Source organism: Staurois parvus, unplaced genomic scaffold, assembly GCF_062004578.1.
Source record: "Staurois parvus isolate SC_StPar_1 unplaced genomic scaffold, SC_StPar_1.0 ptg001045l, whole genome shotgun sequence".
In the NCBI taxonomy this organism is placed as follows: Eukaryota; Metazoa; Chordata; class Amphibia; order Anura; family Ranidae; genus Staurois; species Staurois parvus.
The window spans coordinates 5,802,259-5,812,902 of NW_028318841.1; positions in this window are offsets into that span (position 1 = coordinate 5,802,259).

Below are 10,644 nucleotides of genomic sequence, written 5' to 3' on the forward strand. Positions count from 1 at the left end.
TCCCTTTGGGCATCCCATGTATCCCTCACCCCATCCAAGTTCAATTCCTCTAATAATACTGAAAAAGAAATCAAGCTCAAAGACTGCTTACTGTCTCCTGAATTCAAGTCTGTGTGAAAAAAATGCATGTTGCCAGGCTGTGTAGGACTAAAGGGGGACCGAAAACTCAGCAACTCCTACGGGGGGTAGTGCTACATTTATAAAGTGAAGCTTTACCACATTTACTAAGCTTGGGGTAAAATGAGTGCAACTGCACTTGCAAAGTGTACAGTCTATTTGCCTGTAGTAAATCAACCCTATGTAATCTGCAAATGCATTTGCACTGATATTCCCCAGTGAAATGTAGTGAAGTTCTGCTGATTTCCACCATCCAATCACGTGCAAGCACAAACGCTGCCTTTTTATTTTCCTTGTACCGATTGGGCATTCTTTACAAGGTGAAGCTTCACCACATTTACTAAGCTTTGGTGAAAATGAATGTAACCGCACTTGCAAAGTGCACAGTCTGTTTGCCTTTAGTAAATCAACCTCATTGCATCTGAGCTAATAAGCAATAGCTACAGTCTGAATTATATGTTCTGTAAACTTCTTAATACTGCACATTATTGACAATATACCTTAATTTGTTAAAACAATAAAAACTTACTGAACAAAATTGAGTGCCTAAAATCATTATCACTAAAGAGGTTTGGATCTTTCAATTATATAGTAGTTCTAAAAGCAGATGAACCTCGAGCAAAATCCTTAAATTGTATGTATATAACCAAGAAGCATATTTTTTAGTAAATCTGCATTTAAAACAGTTTAGAGTGTCATATGCAATGAGCACACCATGCATTAAAGAGCATGTTTATCTAAAATGGAGATATCAGCTCTGTTTTTCTTGAGCCCCAGGGTCATTACCTGGCCAGGAACACTATTTTCTATGGTTGGCTGAGTTTACAAGGATCTACAAAGCTTATTTTACAAAATAAGCAATGTTTCCATGTGCTTCCAGCTCTCTGTATAGACAACTAGACATTTGTGTGTTATTATCCTCCGCAAATATAAAAGTATCTTTAACTGGGGGCTGATGTTTAAAACGTTTGCTGAAGAAAGTATACCTTTAGAAGTAATTTGTTAGGTAAAATGTATTTGTGTTGGGATTCTCCTGCAGAAACCTTAAGGCTAAGTTCACTCTAGAAAACAGTGTGAGAAACCCACGATCAGTGTGCGATTCCCACCCTTGTTCAAAATGCACTGCAATTGCAATCTTCAGTGGGTGTCAATGGCAATGACACCCCAAGCACAGGTTACAAACACAATGCAGTTTCCTGCATCAGATCACATAGTACAAAAGTACCATGTAATCCGGCTGCAGTGTATTTCCAAAAGTAGTGCATGCTCTAGTTTTGTTGCAATGCAGTGCAATTTGATCTTATTCAAAGTGAATTGGCTCTAATTGCACCACACTGAATTGCATGTGAATTGAACATGAAGGAACAGTGCATTCCTGTGCAATTCAGAGTGTGAACTGAGCCTTATGGGACATGTCATACACGGGGACATGGGGAGTCATATATGAAGGCCATTTAAGAATACAGTTTGCCTGGAGGTAGATAATATGTGAACTGCAAGCACTGCCATTGCTCCATTAGGGCTCATTCACCCAACTGTGGCCATTCATTTAAATGGGGTGGCTAAAACACCTAAATGCATCAAAGCATTGCATGCAGAATTTCCAGCGTGCACATTGTGTTGTGCAGCAGTGCACATTATTTATTAGTATTTTTTATATTTTAGTATTTTTTTTTTTATAAAGGAAAAGATTGACCCCGCTGTTACGTCCACCAGGCAGTACCACCATTGGAAAATGCTAGTTGCTTGTCTATCATGCTGATCCAATGACTTCACTACAATTGGATTGATTTACTAAAACTGGAGAGTGCAAAATCTGGTGAAACTGTGTATGATAGCCAGTCAGATTCTAACTACAGCTTGCTGAGTTAAGTTTTGACAATACAACCTGGAAGCTGATTGGTTTCTATGCTGAGCTGCACCAGATTTTTTACTCTCCAGTTTTAGTAAATCAACCCCATTGTGTGTGACTGATCAGAAGCAAGTAGCTCAGGAGCAAAGAGTTCACTTTGACTTTGCTTGGGACATTCTTGCTCCAGGTCAATGACTCATATTGAAACTAGACACAGAAAGACAACTGGCAGTTTCAGAAGGAGCTCCGATATTTATCCCAAAAAAACTTTCCTTTAGGCCCCATTCACACCTAACAATTTTATAGTTCAAAGCTCCATATCTCTCAACATCCAAAATGCCATGTACAGAATTTCAATAGTGGCTTTTCACATACTCTATGTAGCTCAATGCCTGACACTCCAATAGTTACATGATCTACCTTTGAGGAATATTTGGACATTCCTGGCCATAGACTTCAATGGAAACACCTGTAAATGCTTGAATATAGTGTTTTTGCGGGAATATTTCAGACAATTTTTTTTTTCTGTAAAACTGTTTATTTAGGTCACATCAAAAATGTAGGCAAGTATAATAACATAGAAGGCAAATCAACAAATCAGATATCTTACATACAGTCTCTATAAGCAGTCATATAGCCACAGACCGTTCGTGTCTACACAGACCATGACAAATAAAAATATAGGAAATGTATAAAAGCAAAAGGAATACAGAAAAGCAGGTTCAGAGGGGGATAAGAAGAAAAGGGAGAAGAAGTAAAAATAAAAAATAAAAAGGGGGGGGGGAGAAAGAAGAGGGAAAGAGAGGCAAAGGACGGGGTTGGATGTGGACACTAATATGGGGAGAGCTTCAAGCAAAATGATGGGGAAGAGTGGGACAGGAAACTCCGGCTCCAATCCCACCAGCCCCCACCCCTAATCGCAGAGGCAGAGTAGTGCTTTCCCAGATAACGATAGTCAGTCGACACACCGAACCATGAGGCATCGTAAGATATTACAAAGGGGTACCATTTCACCTTAGCATTTAAATGTAAGTTTTATACCGTGGCGTGGTCTTGAAGTGTATCCAGCAGAACCATAAAGATATAAATTTAGTAAGGTGGTCATGTGCAATGGAGATAAGTTCTTCCATTTCTTCAATATTATTCAATCTAGTGAACCATTCCCTGATCGCTGGAACGCTGGTAGAACACCAGTGTAGCGGTATGCAAAGCCTAGCAGCAATTACCATCATCATAGCTAACAATTTGCAATAAGAGGGCAATGGTGTAGAGGAATGGTGTAAAATAAATTGTGCTGGTGTATACTCCAGACAGGCTGTGGTTACTTGGGAGATAATCTGGTGAACTATTTTCTGATAGGGTTGGAGTCGCTTACAGGACCACCAAATATGTAACATTGTACCTTCCTCTTCCCCACATCTCCAGCACGCCTTCAAAATTGAAGGAACAAATTTATGAAGCAAAGATGGGACTTGGTACCATCGAGTTCTGATTTTGTAACTGTTCTCTTGGATGGCTACATTGAGGGAGCCTTTATGTGTAAGATCATTGATGTCAGACCAATCATCATTGGATATTTCCAAATGTATCTCCCTTTCCCAGGCCAATCTTGCAGGGTCTGATATAGAATGATTGTCTAAATGTAAAAGTGAACAAATGATAGACACTAAATGACGTTGAGGTTTCACTTTTCTGCAAAGGGATTCAAAAGGGGTAAAGGATCTCATCCATGTATCCTCCAAAATGGAGTATGAGAAGAAAAGTTGAAGTTGAAGGTAAGTCCATATCGAGAAAGAACCAGATGTCATAAGATTGTTCAGTGCTTCAAGATTGAGTAATTCACCTTTAGAGAAGAATGAAAGATCAGCATGAGTCCAAATGGGTGTAAGAAAGGATCGAGACATTCCCGGCATAAAATCGGGATTCAACCGAACGGAAGTTAAAGGGCCGGGTAACAAAGAGAGGTGGAACTTTCTACAAGCCATAGCAAAATTGAGAAGAGTTGGGCCAATGAGGGGGTGTAAAGAAGTAGCTTTGTTCAATCTCTTAAAAGATAGCCAAGGTAGTGTAGCTAGTGGCAATGTGGACATAGTGTCTTCCAATTGCATCCAGGCCTTTAGCTTAGAATGGACATTCCAATCTACAATTCTCATTAAATGACACACTAAGTAGTATCTCCAGATAACCGGGAGACCAATGCCTCCTGCTATTTTTTGATAAGGTAAGGCATGCATACTTGATGCGGGGATGTGCATTGTTTCCAAAAAAAACAAACAGCAACATTTATATTCTGCAAAAAAAGAAGGAGGCAGATGAATAGGGATTGTTTGTAAGAGGTTAGAGGATGTGCGGAAGGATGTTCATCTTTACAAGGGCCACTCGTCCGAACCAGGAGATCCGAAGCAACTTCCAGGTCTCTAGGTCTTTCTGATTGACAGCCAGAACCCTACAGAAATTCCTCTGATAAAGTTCAGACAGTCGGTTTGGGATCTGAATCCCCAAGTATGTAATTGCATCATCCTTCCATTGGAAGGGGAAGTTCTGTTTATATTGCAAGACTGTCGTGGTAGGAAGGGAAACATTAAGCGCATAGGATTTGTAATTTATTTATTTATTTCAGGTACTTATATAGCGCTGTCAATTTACGCAGCGTTTTACACATATATATTGAACATTCACATCAGTCCCTAACCCTCAAGGAGTGTACTGTCAATTTACGCAGCGCTTTACACATATACATTGAACATTCACATCAGTCCCTAACCCTCAAGGAGTGTAAATGGTTTATTTTAAAATTTGACAGAGTTTGAAACAGCATTAAATCGTTAAGGAGGTTCGGGATAGATATATGCGGGTCCAAGAGAAACAGCAGTAAGTCATCCGCAAAAGTGGCTAATTTGTATTCACGTTTCTGGATGAAGAGACCTTTGATATCGGAATTACTCCTCAGTTTGTTTAATAAGGGTTCCAAAGTCAATACAAAAATTAGAGGAGAAAGGGGGCAGCCCTGGCGCGTACCATTAGTGATCTTAAAGGCTTTCCGAAAGGTGGCCATTGACCCAAATCCTTGTTGTAGGAGTTGAGTAAAGAGCCTGGATGTAGTTGAACATGTGTTGGCGAATACCCAGTTTTAATGAAACTGCCCGCATGTAGTCCCAGGCCACCCTGTTGAAGGCCTTTTCCAATGAAAGAAAAAATCCCTCTTGATCACAGGCGGTCATCCAGTGGTGGAGCTTGAGCTCCTTGATGGTGTTATCTCAGGCTTTCCTACCTGGGATAAAGCCCACTTGATCAAAGGAAATAAGGGAGGGAAGCAATGGCAGGAGCCGATTTGCCAAGATTTTATCATATAGCTTGATGTCTACGTTAAGTAAAGATATCGGTCTATAGTTCACCACCTGTGTTTTGTCTTTCCCTTGTTTAGGTATGACTGTAGTGTGAGCTTCTAAGGAATGACTTATGTCAATATTGGGACCCAAAAGCGTATTAAACGCTGCGAGAAATCTGGGAGCCAGGATGTCAAAGAAGGTTTTGTAATATTGAGTTGTCAAGCCATCTGGGCCTGGGCTTTTCCCTGGTTTCATTTGTTTAAGAGCTTTAACAAGTTCCACATATGAGAGGGGTACCTCCAGTCATTGAGCAGCTTCTGAAGAAATGGCATTTGGACCAAATTCAGAGAGAAAGTCAGAAAGCAGATCCGCCCTATTTCCCGTTAGGGGGGTATCTGAGCAGTCAGAATGTAGGTTGTAGAGCTTACGATAATAAGACTCAAATTGTTTGGCTATATCCTTGCTTTGTGCCCAGAGTTTACCCTGTTGGTGTCTAATGTGGTGTATTTGTAAGGACGGAGTAAGAGAGTGAATAGCTCATGCTAACATTCTACCATTCTTGTTACACTGCTCATAAAGCACTTTCTGCCGCAGAACATACTGTCATCATAATACCTTCCCTAGTTCCTCCAGTAAACGAGTGCGAGCTGTAAGTAATTCCTGGAAATTATGAACAGCGCAAGTACGTTTGTGCGTTGCTTCCAGGAATTTGATTCGATTAATGCAGTGTCAACTGACGATCTCTCTTTACCTTAGCCGTAAAAGACAGGAGTTCCCCTCTGATAACGCATTTGTGCGCCTCCCAAAGAGTAAGCAGAGAAGTTTCGTGATTGTAATTTTCCACAAAATAATTTCTGAGGGATTCAGACAGCAACCGAACATGCTCTGTGTCTTTCAGAAGCAAAGAATTGAGTCTCCAGACTTTAGATCTATTCGGGCTACTTCCAAAGTTCAAGGTAACTGTAATGGGGTGGTGGTCCGAAAAAACATAGGTTCAATGGATGCCGCATAAAGTGAAGGCAGATTGGCCTTAGATATGAAAAAATAATCTATCCTGGAGTATTTTTGATGTGAGGCAGAATAGAAAGTATAGTCTTTGTCGTGGGGAAAAAGGGTACGCCATGAGTCATGTAGGTTAAGATTGTGGAGCTGAGTCTTAATTTATCTAAGTACCTTGTAGGAAAGTGACCTGCCGGATGAGGAATCTATGAGAGGGTTCAAGGGGACATTAAAGTCACCCCCTAGTAAAAGAAGACCCAATTGGAATGTATAAAGCAATTCTCCGATCGTCCGGAAGAAAGAGACTTGGTGTTTGTTGGGGCAGTATATATTTGCTAAAGTGAGAGGACATAATCCAATTTTACCCTTCAAAAATAGATAGCGGCCATCGGGGTCTGCCAGCATTTCCAGAAGGTGAAACTCAAATGTTTTGATAGGAGAATTGGGACTCCTTTCATTTTAGATTGTGTGTTCATAGCATGAATTGCCATCGTGTACAATTTGTTAATTTGGGAATGTCCCATTTTAAAATGAGTTTCCTGCAGGAACATGATCTGGGCCTTATGTTTGCAAAGTGTAGATAGAACCTGGGTTCTCTTTTCAGGGAGATTAAGGCCTTTCGTATTGAGAGAAACGCATTTCAGCGAACAGGGAGCGTTGTTGACCCCCACTGAGGGCATGTTGGGGGAGTATGCCCGCTTAGGTCGAATCTGTCGATATGAGATAACCAAAGCCCGGCAGCCTCAACCCACCTCAGGAGTAATGTCGCACAAGGGAAACCCCAGGGGGACCAGAGCCGGGGCAAGAGAGGGGCAGAAGAAGAGAAAAAAAAAAAGAAAAAGGGGGGGAATGGGGGAAGAGGAGAAAGGGGGGAGCGGGCCAAAAGCCGACAAAGGGGGAGGAAAAAAAGAAAAAACAGAAGAGACCAAAGGGGCAAGGCCAGGGAGAAAAGAAGCAAGTGCAGCCAGAAAAAAAAAAAAGGGATTATAGAAGGAAAAGTAGCCAGAGGTAGTGTTTGAGCTTCCAACTCACCTAGAAAAGGAAAGGAGAATCTGGAAAGTCAGGTAAACACACTAGAAAAGCTGTGTGAGGACAATGATCTTGGATACTCCAGAAAGTGGGAGTTAGCACTAACGAGACCCAGCAAAAGCAGAGGAAGCGGGAAGCCGAAAGTATAGAGCAAGAAAGAGGCAGATGTATATATGGGAGGCAGAAGCACGAGGCTCCCATCTTTATATATGTAAGTTTGAGCAGCAACATACTAAGTAACACAAAAATAATGAGATGAACAAGTGAACTAAAGTAAAGACATATGGGATGCAGGTGACCCTAATCTCACCACAAAATTAGTGGAAGCTATCCATACAGCTACAAGGTCAGTGGCAAGCGATAAGAAACATTAGTTATCCACAATCTGGATTTGCCTGAGACCCGAGGGAAAAATGTCAAGCCACATTGATGTACTTATGGATATAAAGCTTCAATCTGGTCCTGCGTCCAGAAAATCAGATCACTCTACATATTCAGAACCCTGGCAGGAAATAACCCACTGATAAAATGATAGAGCAGGATTGCAAGGGTTAGGAGCATGAGGAGCATCAACAATGTTCTCACACCGGACGACCAGTTGTGGAAGCACTCCAAGGGAGTGAGCAGTTAGAAATAGCAAGTAAGCCATAATGGGCTCAAACAGACATTAAGACTAGAGATGAGCGAATCGAAGTATCCGAAGTGGAATTCGAGTCGAATATCGGAAAAATTTCGATTCGTGCCGAATCCGAAAAATAGCCTAATTCGGACGCGCGAATCGAAATTTTTCAGAAAATGGCGGCTGACATGTGCGGCGACGGAGTGGGGATGTCTGGGAAGGCGCGCAGACAAGGCGCGCTGACCCATAATGCATTCCTCAACTACATGTGATCGCATCAGCCAATCAGCAGCCAGCCAGCCAGCACTGTGTAATGGTCGAGCTATAAATAGCGGCCATTTTGGAATTCTTCATTTGCCTGCAGTTATTGAACAGAGGCAGACCGCTCTGTACTAGGGACAGGGACAGAGTTAGGGCCACAGAAACGATAATTGGGGACAGAGAAAAGTTACTTAGGGACAGAGAACAATTACTCAGGGACACAGACTTGTTAATGAGGGCCACAGAATCGTTATTTAGGGACAAAGAAACGCTAGTTAGGGCCACAGAATTCATACTCAGGGACAGACAGAATTGTTACTCAGTGCCAGAGAATTGTTACTTAGGGCCACAGAAACGTTATTAGGGCCACAGAATTTTTACTCAGGGACAGACAGAATTGTTACTGAGTGCCAGAGAATTGTTACTCAGGGACAGACAGAATTGTTACTGAGTGCCAGAGAATTGTTACTTAGGGCCACAGAAACTTTAATTAGGGCCACAGAATTTTTACTCAGGGACAGACAGAATTGTTACTGAGTGCCAGAGAATTGTTACTCAGGGACAGACAGAATTGTTACTGAGTGCCAGAGAATTGTTACTTAGGGCCACAGAAACTTTACTTAGGGCCACAGAATTTTTACTCAGGGACAGACAGAATTGTTACTGAGTGCCAGAGAATTGTTACTCAGGGACAGACAGAATTGTTACTGAGTGCCAGAGAATTGTTACTCAGGGCCCCAGAAACTTTACTTAGGGCCACAGAATTTTTACTCAGGGACAGACAGAATTGTTACTGAGTGCCAGAGAATTGTTACTCAGGGACAGACAGAATTGTTACTGAGTGCCAGAGAATTGTTACTTAGGGCCACAGAAACTTTACTTAGGGCCACAGAATTGTTACTCGCACAGACACAGAATTGTTACTCGCACAGACACAGAATTGTTACTGAAGGCCACAGAACTGTTACTTAGGGCCACAGAATTGTTACTCGCACAGACACAGAATTGTTACTCGCACAGACACAGAACTGTTACTGAGGGCCACAGAACTGTTACTTAGGGCCACAGAATTGTTACTCGCACAGACACAGAATTGTTACTCAGGGCCACAGAACTGTTACTTAGGGACAAAGAAACGCTAGTTAGGGCCACAGAATTCATACTCAGGGACAGACAGAATTGTTACGGAGTGCCAGAGAATTGTTACTCAGGGCCACAGAAACTTTACTTAGGGCCACAGAATTTTTACTCAGGGACAGACAGAATTGTTACTGAGTGCCATAGAATTGTTACTCAGGGACAGACAGAATTGTTACGGAGTGCCAGAGAATTGTTACTCAGGTCCACAGAAACTTTACTTAGGGCCACAGAATTTTTACTCAGGGACAGACAGAATTGTTACTGAGTGCCAGAGAATTGTTACTCAGGGACAGACAGAATTGTTACTGAGTGCCAGAGAATTGTTACTTAGGGCCACAGAAACTTTACTTAGGGCCACAGAATTGTTACTCGCACAGACACAGAATTGTTACTCGCACAGACACAGAACTGTTACTGAGGGCCACAGAAACTTTACTTAGGGCCACAGAATTGTTACTCGCACAGACACAGAATTGTTACTCGCACAGACACAGAACTGTTACTGAGGGCCACAGAACTGTTACTTAGGGCCACAGAATTGTTACTCGCACAGACACAGAATTGTTACTCAGGGCCACAGAACTGTTACTTAGGGACAAAGAAACGCTAGTTAGGGCCACAGAATTCATACTCAGGGACAGACAGAATTGTTACGGAGTGCCAGAGAATTGTTACTCAGGGCCACAGAAACTTTACTTAGGGCCACAGAATTTTTACTCAGGGACAGACAGAATTGTTACTGAGTGCCAGAGAATTGTTACTCAGGGACAGACAGAATTGTTACTGAGTGCCAGAGAATTGTTACTCAGGGCCACAGAAACTTTACTTAGGGCCACAGAATTTTTACTCAGGGACAGACAGAATTGTTACGGAGTGCCAGAGAATTGTTACTCAGGGCCACAGAAACTTTAATTAGGGCCACAGAATTTTTACTCAGGGACAGACAGAATTGTTACTGAGTGCCAGAGAATTGTTACTCAGGGACACATAATCGTTGAATTAAAGAGTATGTCAGACAACATGCAGAGGAGTGGCAGAGGAGGCAATTTTTTAGGAGCGAGCAGACGTGGCAGCAGAGGAAGGGGTCGAGGCAGCACTATTCGCAGCCAGAGGCCAGTGCTCCCGGTGTCATCCAGCGGTCGTGTCTCCACCGACAACCCTGCCGTCATTGATTGGTTGGCTCGGTCGTCTTCCTCTTCCCAGGTCACCTCTGACACCTACAGCCAACGGTCGGTGGGTACGTCAGACACAACCGTTAGTTGGCATGGCCCGGGAGCAAGCCCACTGAAATCACATGT